General features: G+C 40.2%; 1 protein-coding gene across 2 annotated transcripts in view; it reads right to left on the bottom strand.

The window, feature by feature from the left end:
- Positions 1 to 11,813: 11,813 nt before the first annotated feature.
- The window catches only part of Itprid2 (ITPR interacting domain containing 2), a 37,317-nt gene continuing 35,538 nt past the window's right edge, over positions 11,814 to 13,592 (bottom strand). The window contains exon 18 of one of the 2 annotated variants that reach the window (XM_087651744.1): positions 11,814 to 13,114. The gene's annotated coding sequence lies outside the window, so the exon portion shown is untranslated. 2 annotated transcript variants of the gene reach the window in all.

Below are 13,592 nucleotides of genomic sequence, written 5' to 3'. Positions count from 1 at the left end.
TCCATAGCCTCCCACTTCATTTCTGTTTCTGCTGCTACCCAATGGACACTAGACCTTTGGCCTCTCCAATGCCTCTCCAGTAGGATTTGCTATCTAATCTCAGCAGAGACTCTTGGCATACATATCATCCCTTCTACTTCTGCCCCCAGTAAGGCCTCTTTGTACACCTTGAACTTCATAAACATGTCTGTCCACATGTCTGACACAGTGTGCTCCTGGCACCCTCTCAGCCTTGGGTTCCTAGTCCAGTCACTTCTCTCCTGAAATTCCATTTCTCTCTTCTCTGCTTACTGAGCACCTATTCATTTTAAAGGCCCATTTCCCATGTCACTTCCATGTCATGAAAACTCTTCGTCTAAACCTTTCCTTCTTCAAATGTTCAAGTGCTTTGTTGGTTACTACAGTGCAGGATATAGGGCAGGCATGTTCCAGACATGTTTCCCAGCCCTGTTCTTCTTACTAATGACAGCCTGGAAAACATGCTCTATGAGGCTTGGGATCTTCAATTATAGGGTAGAGAGCGAAGTCTCTATTTCAATAATACCTACCTTGCAGAGCTGTTAAAGTGACTGTAGCATTCCTCAGTAAGTGACATGTAAACAGACAATGATGCATTGTTTTTAATTATTAAAAAAAAACTTTCCTGGGCCTATGACTTTTTAATTTGTTTTTTGACAATGTTGTGAGCATGAGCAATCCAGTCTATTCTAGTAACGACAAAGCTAGAGTCCAGGTTTGTCCAATATCCAGTCTCATAGCAAGCATCAGAGTTTCCTTACTTTCCATAGGGAAGACCAGGGTTGAATGAGGCAGAGTCATGGCCGGTTTGTTGAACGGTCTCCCTCTGCCTCTTTCTGTACTGCAGAGATCGGAGTCCAGGCCTCACCAGTGTCTCGCCTCATTGACGATCATGTGTCTGTTCTCTGGGGCTGCAGGCTCATTCTGGTTCTTTGGATGTTGACTGTGTTGGATTCTCTCTGGTTGCCACCATTATGAGCATCTGGTCATCTTCCATTGCCTCATGTGTCGTCACTCCCTTTTGGGAGAGATCTACTCTTTTAAGATCAGGCCAGATAAACTCATTTAGGAAGGAGCATGGAGTTTTAGGCTCCTATTTTTGCCACCAGGAGTCAATGTGAGTAACAAAATTCCATTCTGGTAACCTTTAAAAACATCCTTAGACTCTAGATTTCTCAAGCTGAACTGTCACTGGCATTCCCTGTCTGGCAGTGGTTCTCAAACGTCCTGATGCGGCAACCCTTTAATATACTTCCTCATGCTGTGGTGACCTTGAACCATGGTTTGTTGGCTGCTATTTCATAACTATAATTTTGCTAATGTTATGAATGTGACATATTGTTGTATAAATGTCTAATATGCAACATATCTGATAATGTGACCCCTGTGAAGAAAGTTGCAACCCACGGGTTGGGGACCTCTGCCTTATTATTCAAAACACAGGTATTAAAAAAAAATCTCATTATGGTCCTCATTGACTTGAGCGGGGGGTAGAGCAAGGTTTGAGGAAATGCCAAAAGAGTACTATCCAACCCTCATACAAAGAAGTCTCTCTACTCAGCTGCATTGCCTTGCTACTCAAGCTGGGGTCCACGGGCTTGTGAGCAGAAGCTTTCTCTTGCCGTTTAACAAGTCACACATGGCCAGTCTAGTACCTCAGTCATCTTCTTGAACATTGTGTCAGAGAACTAATTTTTCCTTAGGCATTGATATATTGTTCTTCATCTCATGAATTAATTTTTAAAACTTTGGAACAGATACTGGGTCCCAGGAGCATCTAAACTATGACTGTATGTCATCGTGTATCAAGGGATCTTTTCCTTGACATTTTCTTTGACTGGGACCAAACATTACCTTAACTTTTTCTCTCTGCTTACAACCAATTTTTGTTTGCTTTTCTTTCCCAGGATTCTCCATTTTTCTATGTACAGAAAATCCAAGAGTACCATACAGCTTTGAAAGCTTACAGTCAGCAGAAAGTGACGAGTGTGATTCCAGTTACACACGCAGATAGATCTGTGTTGATCTCAACTTTGGTCACAGGAGGTTCTTTTCACCATGGGTGTTGGTTAATGCAGACCTCATAGCTGCTCAATGTGCTGAGTGTTCGTAACGGTGAACACTGGGCTGCAGATGAGCCTTCATGGCAACCGTGCTCATCTAAGGCTAAGAGGAGACAGAAAGAATGGAAAGGCTGAAGATTGAGTCGAGCTATGGAATTTTTCTGGAAATGGCTTGGCTGCTACGCACATCACAGCAGCTTTGGATACCTTCAAAAGATCTAAAGAATCTAGTCAGAATTCCAGCTTTGGCACAGAGGGGCTCCCGAGACCTTCACCTTTAAGAAAGGGGTTATTGACAGTTGATGTATGCAGAGGAGGGTCACTGTCTTTTGAGGACACAGCCCCTGGTTAAGTTGTTCATACCCATTGTAGAAAGTCCCAGTGTATGTGGGAACAGTACCAGTTATACTCATGGGGGAAATTATCAACTTCGGCAATCTCACTTTTCTTGTTGTTCTTTGTTTAGAGTTTCTAATTTCCCTATGACTACTTTTTGTTTCATTTTGTTTCGAGACAGGATCTTGCTAGGCAACCCAGACTAGCTTTGAACTTACCCTTGTTTTACCTCAAGTCTATATACCCTAGGTCTGTAATCTTAGACAGATATTTAATTTAAATTATGGACATCACAAATTTTCCCTCCATCTCATTGAGGATTACCTAAACAAAGGTGGTCTACTTATCTGAGACCATTCTTCAGAGTCCATGTTCTGAGAAAGCGGTTTACATCAATGAGACAATGGAATCCCACCTGAGAAGCCTCAGCTGCGTCACACCCACTTTCCCAGAAGTCCTGTGGTATAGAGATGGTCGCTCTCAGGGGGAGGGGGCATTAGTATCTCATATAATCTTCAAAAGATGAGGCCAAAATTGAGTCCCACAGAGTTCAAAAATGACAATCAGTTTTCCCTGTGGCTGGAGAATAACAACAGCTTAAGTCTGAAGTAAGGAGATGTAAGCCAAGGCTCTTGTCTCCCCACTGAAATGAAGACATATTTAGGAATTAAACATAAAATAATATAAAAACCATTACCCTCCATGGGCTATTAGGAATCTGACTGACATTCCCTTGGTTTCACTCTAAAAATGAGGACAGATGAAATTCCATAGAGATTCCACCTTTACTCAACATGAGGTCCTGCGTGAACTACAAGGATAAATATTTTTCTGCAAGAAAATAACTGGAGGCCCCAAAGAAATGACTGATTATGAAGACCCAGCAGAAATGTACCTGTATAGAGTTTGCACGGAGATGCTAGCCCTCAGCCATGATCCCCATACATGTCCTTCTGAAGCTCAGGGAACACAAAGGAGGAAGGCTCATTCATTTATAGGTTTACATAAACAAGGCTGACAGAGAAAGGGATGAGCTGCTGATGTTTTTCCACTTCATCTTGTGGACACTTCACTCTGGAAGTTATCACCCAGGCCTGGGTCTTTGGCATTGCCATAACAAGACTGTTTTACAAGGAATGCAGATCAACCGGTACCGGGTGAGTTACTTCTTTAGACACTTCCAACGCACGCTGCAGTGGAAAAGGAATCCTTCACCCAGAGCCTCAGAAAATTCCAAATATGTAGCAGCTTGCAGCAGGCTTTACCCTCCACAAGCCAAATGTATAGGGAGGGAGTTCAGATATACATAGACCACAGTGCAGCTTCTCCAGTGAAGTGTGATGCTGGTCAGAAATCATACCGGGTAACTGTCCATCACCACTCAAATATGGTTCTGTCAAATGTCGCCCGTCCTAGCCACATTTGATAACATTTCCTCCCTACTTTATTTCCCACAGTCCACGACCCTGCCATTTCCCTGTTCTGAGATGTATGGCTGAAGAAGTTGTAGTGTTTCAAGCATTCTATATACTTTAAGATTATAGAATCACCATGTTCACTTTAAAAAAAAAAGTGTGGTGGAGAGTTCTAAGGCATTGGCTTAATTCTGAACCGTGGGGGATCCCAGTGGCTTTGGTTCACATGTAGAAGTTCTTCAAAATTCTTTGAGACTTCTCCTGTCTCGTTTGCTAAGCAACACCATTAGACAAAAGCTGGATCCCCGAAGCAGCCCCTCTCTTCTGGTTTTTCTTCACGTTGTTGTGAGACCCCATTGTTTCACAGCAACACCTTGGGTGGGCAGGGCTTTAAATGTCCTCACAGAAACTCTGCTGTTTGAAATGTTTTATGAGACACTCCTTTTAGTCCTTCTGAGGTATTAACAAATGAACTTAATAACTCAACCTGGATTCTATCTTTTCCAGAGCTGCATTTTCAAAGAAATTCTAATGAGAATCTGGTATATATGATAGTTTTATTTTAAAGTAGATACTTTCAGGTCCCGTTTAAAGTGGTTTTGTTTGTTTGTTTAGGTTGTTTTTTTCTTTTAGTTCATTTCTTGAGCTTTATATTTCATTGAGAAAAGAAAAAGAAAAAGAAAAAGAAAAAAGCCAGCTTCTCCTTTTTTAAAAAACTACTTCTTTTGAGATTATCATTAAGCCATTTCCTTCTTTCCTTTTGTCCCTCCAAATGCAACACTCTTTGTTCTCTTTCAAATTCATGGCCTGCTTTCCATTAATTACTGTTACATAAACACACACACACACACACACACACACACACCTACTTTTAAGTACAACCATGTTGCTCTGTGTAACGTTGTTTGCATGGTTTGTTTTTAGGGGTGACCATTTGGTATTGGTAACCAATTATGAACTCTCTCCTGGAGCAGACTGTCCCCCCATTGTCAGCATGTCTTAGTTGCCTATACTTCTTTGTGGAGGGTTGAGGTCTTGTCAGTCCCTGTCCACTTTGGCATAACTATGGCTCTTATACTTGATCAGGACAGTCATGTTTGTGAGACTTTATTCGTCTAGATTTTGACATTCTCAGGAGACACAGTCTTAACAGCAAACCCCCTGTCCTTTGTCCCTTACGATCTTTCTGCCTCCTCTTTCAGAAATGTCCCCTAAACCTTAGACGTGGACCTTGTTTTGTGGATGTATCAGTTGGGGTTGGGCTCCACATCTCTGTTATGTTGATTGGTTTTGGTTTTCTGTAATGGTCTCCATCTGCTGCAAAGAGAAGTTTCCTTGACAAAGGGACTATACCGATATCTGAAGATTTGGAGGCGGGTCTCTAATGAGAAAGAACCTTTGATGTTTGTCTTTCTGAATCTGGGCTATCCCACTTAGTTTCCTTTCTAGCTCCCGTGTTGTATACTTCGCCTGACTTTAACGGGCACATTTCCTCTTTGCTGCATTACCACAGATGTTTACAAGGGCAGACTCCATGCTGTCAGCAAAGGAACCAGTCCTTTCCTCTACCTTCCAATGTCTTCCTCACTTTCCCAAGAACCTCACTGAAACCTCCCTGAAGCCTTTCAGACTCCCACTCTCGTTTGGCTTCCACTCATGCTACCCCAAAGCCAAAGCCAGTGGTTTTGGTTATGGGAGCATCTCCTATCTGTGTACAAAACTGAAGCCGATATCCACAGATACATAAACTATCTCCAGAGTGAGTGAACTAAACAGGAACCAATGCTCAGGCACCTACAACCCGGGCAATGTTTAGAAGGAGATAGTCTGCTAGCAATGTGGGGTCCTGGAGGTGGGACTTAACCGGAAGCTGAAAAGCACACGCAGGAAACTGACTCTCAGAATTAGCACTTTGGTGCTGTGTAGTGCACAGGAGTATATCTAGAGCAGAGGACAGAAGCTTCTGCTCTCCAAGGCCTGCTTTTTTCTTCCAGGATGGTAGGTGAGACCCAGAGAACATGCCTCTAACGAGAATAACATGAAAGTATATGCCATTATCTTGTCATAACTAAAACAGCATCAGGCTCTCACCTTCACTGTCTCCTGCCTCTCTGCAGCCATAGATACACAGTTACAGAGGGAAGACTCCAATTCCTTAAAAAATATATACTTATGTGTATCACACAAGTGCCAGTGCCTACAAAGGCAGACATCAGATCACCTGGAACTGGAGTTACAGGTGGTTGTGACCGATCCAGTGTGGATGGTAGAAAGTGCCATTGGGTCTTATGAAAGGGTAGCAAGTGCTCCTAACCACTGAGCCATCTCTCCAAGCCCAAACTCCAGGTCTGAATGAAAGAATGACTAAGTTTCAGAACAGTAAATGTGGGTACCATTGGACTCATCTAAAGGAAACAGTTTGCTATAGAATGTGAAAGAAGAACTGTATTGATTTTAGGGATATATTCCTTATTCCCAATAATCAAATTATAGAAAAAACTTAAATGCCATATTATTTCTTGTTCCTCTGTGACTAATTTTATGCTAAATACAGATATAGCTATAATTTTTGTTCCTTACATATTCTTGTCAAACATGACCATCCTAAATTCAAGATTATAATTAATTCATGTGCCTATTTCTACTCAAGGAGAAGCCAAGTTCATGTACCTATTTCAACTCAAGGAGAACTTTATTTTCATAATAAAAGTAATTACCAAGTTATAGGCTTTGTATGGATAAAGTCCTCTTTTGATTTCATTTCTAAAGCCATACATACATAAATATCCTATACATTACAGAGTACCATGTGATATTTCAAGTGATGTGTGTACATTTTACACTATTTAAGTCAGGTTAAATGTATATTTCCTATTGTTTAGTTTGCTAAAATATTTAAAATTATTTTTATCATTTCTTTTTAAATATGCAGTGGATTATCTAGTCATTCTAGTGTGTGCACTTTCTCACGCTAACGTAATTGTTACTTAGGACTCATCTGTGACCTGCTCCTTATCCCTGTCAGTACTGGGGATTCAGAGCCTTGTGTCAGCCAGTCAAGTGCTCAGACACCTCACCCCCTCCTACCTCTTTCCTTCTCCAGCCTCTAATAGATACCAGTCTCAACTTCTACAGGACCAACATTTTTTTCATATTTAGATCCCCGACGACATACTTAATTTCAAGTAGTCATTCTCACAACTCAGGGTAATCAACTAGAAACTACTAAACTTTTTTGGCAATAAGTATAGAATCTCAGATAAGCAGCTTCAAATGCCCACTGATAGGCTGTGCAGAACCTATTGCATGTCTAGAAGGTTTATCAAGTATTGTGCAGGATATTTTGAAGATGCCTTACTGTTTCTTGTTTGAATAAGAAACAGGAAGTTGGCAGTTGGCAACACCTCTCAAAAGTGCTCTTTTATTATAGGTAAGAGATGTCAAGGTCATGAAATATAGATACACACACTTCCTGATTCTCTTAGACAAGTCACAGTTAAATGTCACTCCACTACTAATCTCTTGGCTGGAACTGCCCATTTCCTTCTACCAAAGATACTGCCTAGTCTAAAGTGTTTTCATAAATGATAGTCTAAAGTATTTCCAATATCTAGCAATTGAATATTTACTCCATTCCAGACTTGATACCTTTCATAATTACATCAAGTTGAAAGTCACTTGGCTACCACATATCAATTAGAATCTAATGTTCTGAAACTCTCAAAAAGCAATTACAATTTAGTCTGCATTGACTGTATTTTGTTTGCAATATATATGCTATAATAATAAATTAACTCATTTAATTTAGAGTTCATAGTAAGAATAAACTGGGATTGGAGAGATGGTTCAGTTAGTAAAGCATTTGCTGTCAAGCTTGAAGACCTACATTTGATTCCCAACATCAATGTGGTGCCTTATGTATATAATCCCAGAGCTAGGGAGATAGGTATGTTCCTAGAAGGCAGTGTCCAGCCAGTTTAGCTGAGATTACAAGCTCCAGCTTCAGTGAGAAACATGGTCTCTCAAAACAAGGTGGGCAGTGACTTAAGAAGACACTCAGTACTGACCTGTGGTTCTAACGCACACACACACACACACACACACACACACACACACACACACACACACACACACACACACAATTGTCTTAATTTGTTTCATTTGCAAGGACTATTCTCTTTAGAGACTGAGTCTTACACTGTAGAACAGGCTAGCCTAGAACTCATTATGTATTCATGTACAGGTTTACCTTGAACTTGTGACAAACTTCCTGCCTTAGCTTATCATGTGATGAAATTATAGGCATGGGCCAACTCACTCAAGACTTTGAAAGTTGTTTTCTCTGTTTTTTTTTCTAAGAATATTTTTCTAAATATGAAATTATGAAGCCAGGCAGTGGTGGTGCATTCCTTTAATCCCAGAATTCAGGAGACAAAGGCAGGGGATCTCTGAGTTTGAGCCCAGCCTGGTCTATAGAGAGAGTTCCAGGATAGCCAGGGTTACACAGAGAAACCCTGTCTTAAAAAAAAAAACAATTATAAACCCAGTGTCAGTGATATGCCCACGTATATCCGCTTCCAGCCTCAGTGGGCACCCTCATCCTTGAGCCACATCGTTATAGGTACAGACTCACACACAGAGATAAAAATTTTTAAAAATTAAAGAAATTTTATTATTGGTTCTTCTGGTTCATTTCTTTTTATTAAATGAGGAAGGATGGTTAAATAAGTTTAATTGTGATGAGATCTTAGACTAGAAAACAATAAAAAATGAATGTTAAATATTCATCATTTAAATACTTTTCTATTCTTAAATAAGGTGGGAGGAGAAGAATTTGTGCCCAACACCGCATCCATTGTAAGGTTCAGCCAAGGTGGACCTGACTTCGTTGGTTTGAATGAGGATGTGTAGCAGAGAACAGTAGTGGTGCCTGCGTGAATGGTTTATACCCACGGCTAACACATCCAAGGAGATGGAGGCGGGAGCAGAAATGATCAGGATTTCCCTAGAGACTCATGAAAGAAAGCTGGGCAGTGAGCAATGCAGCCTTGCCACCAACACAGGCACTGATACAAGGGAAGAACTCTCCTTCTCATGTCATGCCACTATCTCATCCCGCTGAGAACCCGGTGGGAAAGCGGGTTTGGCTTCACATGGAAAAATACAACGTTCCTCATTATTAATGCCATCTCAATCTGTCCTCACATGCAGAGCTCTGAAGAAACATTACTTATATTTGAATGCCTGTATTTTATATACAGTAATAAGTAATAATAGTATAATCTCTGGCCAAATATAACTCTAGATAGTCAAAACTGACGTTTAAGTCATGGCCCTAACTACTCTAATTGTGCACACACATGCTGTTATGCTTGTGCATCTAACTTAGCATCTGCTTTATAATACTTAAAGGTGCTTCTTTTAAAAATAATCTTTGGGCTGTAGAGATAATAGAAGGAACCATGAACTGTGTATTCATGGACTTACCTCACAACAATTACCTCAGGAACACAAATAACTAACTCCAGTGTTTAGCGTTAACGGCCTTGTTTTTAATCACTTAATCGCTTCCTATAAAGGAATGGTACAGCATGTACTTCACACTGGGGAGCTGCCCATTGTTGGTGTATCATTCGGTGGCTGAAACCTTCAAAAAATAATCTCAGGGTTCCTTCTGTGCCTTCTTTGGGAAGGATCTTGGCACAAGATCCTCGAGCTCTGAACAATGTGCACCTTTGAGAACATCACTCTCACCGGTCACATGGTAATTTGAAGTCGTTTTTGGTGTTCTGGATAATATTTCACTAAGGTTCCTCTTGAATAATATAACCTCATGCTCTACAGGTCTCCATCTTTAGTCTTACAACTTCATTCAAACCAAAGGACAACGGTGGACTTTTCTGAACACGGTAAATGACAGTCTTTAAAATTCATTTTTGAAGTGAACACTGCTAAGCATACCTTACATTAAAAGATGCACTTTTTTTCAGCCCCCTTCACTCTTCCCAAGAAACCCAGGAGATGAAAAGAATACCAACGATGAGATTCCCTTTATTCATATGCTAAATGATTGGTCTGTTGGCTCAGCCTAGTATTTCAGTTGTTAGACAAACAGTCTTGATCATCAAAACCTGAAATTCTTATTCTGTTAATAATAACCCAAAATTGGCTAAAAACCTTAATAGCTAAAATTATCAATGCTTGCATTAGTTCCTATTCATCTGGAATATCTGGCTTGTATGTTTGCCATCATAATCAATTGGTTAAACTGCTGAATAATTTGACTAACAATATTTTTCTTTAATATTATTTTATTCACTTACTTCCAGATCACAACCCTTCTCCTTCCTCTCTTTACAGCCTTACCCTTACAACCCTCCCTCCCCACCACTGTCCCTTCCCCTTCTCCCTTGGGTACCAACCCACCATGGGACATCAAGTCCCAGCAGGCCTAGGCACTCCTCTCCCATGGAGGCACAACCAGGCAGTTCAGGTAGGGGGAAGGGGATCCAAGTGAAGGAAACAGAAACTGCACAGCCCCTGCTCCACTTGTTAGGGAGCCATATGAACACCAAGCTGCACATCTGCTACAGATGTGCAAAAGCTCCAGCTCCTGCCTGCCTGCCCCCTGGCTGGTGGTCCAGTACCGCCCCTATGGCCCCAGGTTAGTTGATGCTGTAAGTCTTCTTGTGGTGTCTTTGACCCCTCTGGCTTGGTCAATTCTATCCCCCCACACAAGAGTCCCCGAGCTCCACCTGATGTTTGGCTGTGGTCTCTGCATCTGCCTCCATCCACTGCTGGATGAGGACTCTCAGGAGACAGTTATGCTAGGTTCCTGTCTGCAAGCATGGCAGAGCATCATTAATAGTGTCAGGGCTTGGCTCTCTTAAATGGGATGGGTCTCAAGTTGGGGCAGTCACTGGATGGGCATTCCATCGCTGCTCCATCCATATCCCTGCATATCTTGTAAGCAAGACAAATTTTGGGTTGAAGGTTTTGTGGGTAGATTAATGCCCCCTCTCTCCTCTGGAAGTCCTGCCTAGCTATAGGAAGTGACCACTTCAGTCTCTATATCCTGCTGTGGTAGGAATCTCAGCTAGGGTCACATCCATAGACTTTCCCTTTCCTCCCCATCCCAGGCTTCCCACTAGTCCCAGAGATGCCCTCTACTGGTTTCCATTCTTACTCCCAGCCCTCTTCTGTCTCCCCCTCCCCATTTTACCTCAAGACCCAGCTATACCACTCCTGGGCAAATACCCAAAAGATGTCCCACAGGGACACTGGACCTTAGCCAGAAACTGGAAACAACCTCAGTTGATTTTCCTCAACTGAAGAATGGATAAAGAAAATGTGATACATCTACAGAATAGAATACTATTGAGATATTAGAAACAAAGACATCATGAATTGTACAGGTAAATGGATGGAACTTGAGACTATTATCTTGAGTCAGGTAACGCAGTCAGAAAGACGGGTATGTGCTCACTTATAAGTAGACATTAGCCATAATGTGCAGGGCAACTGTGCTACACTCCACAGACCCAAAGATACTGGGTAATAAGGGGGTCCCAAGGGAGGATGTGTGAATCTTACTCAGAAGGAGAAACAAAAAGTCATCAGAGGTAGATGGAGAGGGGGACCTGGGTACCAGAGGGAACAAGAAGGGAAAGAACAGGGATAAGAATCATATTTTAGTATCTGTTCTTTTTCATTTGTTTTTTGAGGCACAGTCAATTGTAAGTCCAGGCTGGCTTCAAATTCCTGATACCCCTGCATCTACTTGTCCAGTAACGAGATTAGAGGCATGCATGTCATACCTGGCTTCTTACCTGTTCTTCATAGTTTACCTGTATACTTCTTTGAAGAAGGTCAAACTGGCCTACATGGGATCATAGCCCTGGACCTTTATGAGCCCAAGAGTGATATATTGCTGTGTCCTCTTGGTGGAGACTAACTTTCCAAAAAGCATTGCAGAAACCTCTCCAGGGGAAGAAAGGCCCAATAAGCCTTTCAGACTTTATTGGTTAGCCCTCAAATACAATCCAAATTCTTCATGTTACAGCTCAAAAAAAGAATTTAACATTTTAGGCAAAATAAATACTTTATTGTTTTAATGGGGTTTTTGTTTTTTAGAGAATAGCCTTTGTGTGATAGTTCAAATATTTATAAACTTTTTAGGTATTCTTTCAAAGAATGCTAATTATTTCCAAGCACTTTTGACTAAAAATTTTCACACAAAGTAACATAATCGGAGTTGAAAATTACAAATACTAAAAGACTAATTTCTAATAACATTTGGTTGCTACTTTATACATTTATTTGACATATATAGTATCAGATAGGAACCTTTGTTTTTTTGTTTTTGTTTTAAGAAAACCATGAGCTTTCACTGGTTAAAACTGAATTAAAATCATTTATGCATGAGAAAAACAAATCTAAATCTCATTTGGAAAAACAAAACCCAGCTTATTCATTTCTATTCTATCCATTCAAGTCATAGGCCCCATTATCTTGACAATACTACTTAGTCTAAAAGACAGAAGAACACCTTAGAGTAAGACATCTGGACAAGGCAGAGTACATAATGCTTACCACAAGGCACATAGCTATAATAAAGTTACAACGCGGAGAGTACAGTGTCTACCAGAAGGCCCATAGCTATAATTAAATTACATTTGTTGGGGCAAAGCAACAGGCTTACAGTGTAAGAACATGAAGTAGTTGTAGGTAACCTCATGAGATCTACCCTACTGCTTCTCAGTAGCCTCCTCGAGAATTAAGAGCAATCTTTACAACAGAACCATTAGTCTTCTTAGAAGTGACCCCATGAAGAGCAGTGGAGGAAAAAATCATCGGTTGCTTCAAGCACTCAAAAGACGAATCTGTTATTGCACAGTAAATACCTCATAGAGGTCAGTGTTGTAGAAGCTAGTCTGAAGAAATATGTTATTTATAAGTCGGTTATGTCTGGATTCTTCAAGTTTTACAATTAACTCTACATGGGACATCAACTGGAAAAATATTGACATACAAATAAATACTAGTCTTTCAAATGGCCAGTCTGATAGTTTAGAAATGAGTCAGCAAAGTGCCTACGTTTCTAAGTATATTTTTTAAAATTTTGATGCATAGAACCGTAACCTGTACACTGCATACAGAAATGCACATAGTCCACTGTGTAAGTAGCCCAGCTCAGTAGAAAATATCTTCCATAGGACAGACACCTTCACCAGCATAAATCACCAACAACACCTGTGTAGGCTAAGGGAATGCATCCCAACCCTAAAAAGAAGGAAAAATGAATAGTAAACATTCTTTAAATACTATTTTGAAAGTTGTTTTAAAAATGTGAAAATTTTATTCATATAAAGCCATATATATGGCATATATCTCTGTCTCTGTCTCTCTCTCTCTCTACCATCTATCCACTTGACATATACACATAATCTTCTGGTTGTCATTCATTTTTTGAAAGTTAATAATTTTACCCTAGGTTTTGAAAAGAAATTGTATGATTTGCTAAGACACGATATTTATTAAACTATTTTTTTACTTTCCACAGCTGAAATTATATATATAAAACACACTGAATAAATAAATACTTTCAGCTCTGAAAGTGTTGTACACTATTATTCCTTGGTGTGTTCACCAAATATTGCTATTAATAAAAATATATAATTTGTAAAAGTTATAGCTATTATTTTAATAAGTCACATAAAAATCCTTAATAAGGTAAGGTATTAAAAATTTTTGACTAATT

This window comes from Rattus norvegicus, chromosome 3, assembly GCF_021556685.1.
Source record: "Rattus norvegicus strain SHRSP/BbbUtx chromosome 3, alternate assembly SHRSP_T2T, whole genome shotgun sequence".
Classification (NCBI taxonomy): Eukaryota; Metazoa; Chordata; class Mammalia; order Rodentia; family Muridae; genus Rattus; species Rattus norvegicus.
This window is presented reverse-complemented; position numbering and strand designations above follow the sequence as displayed.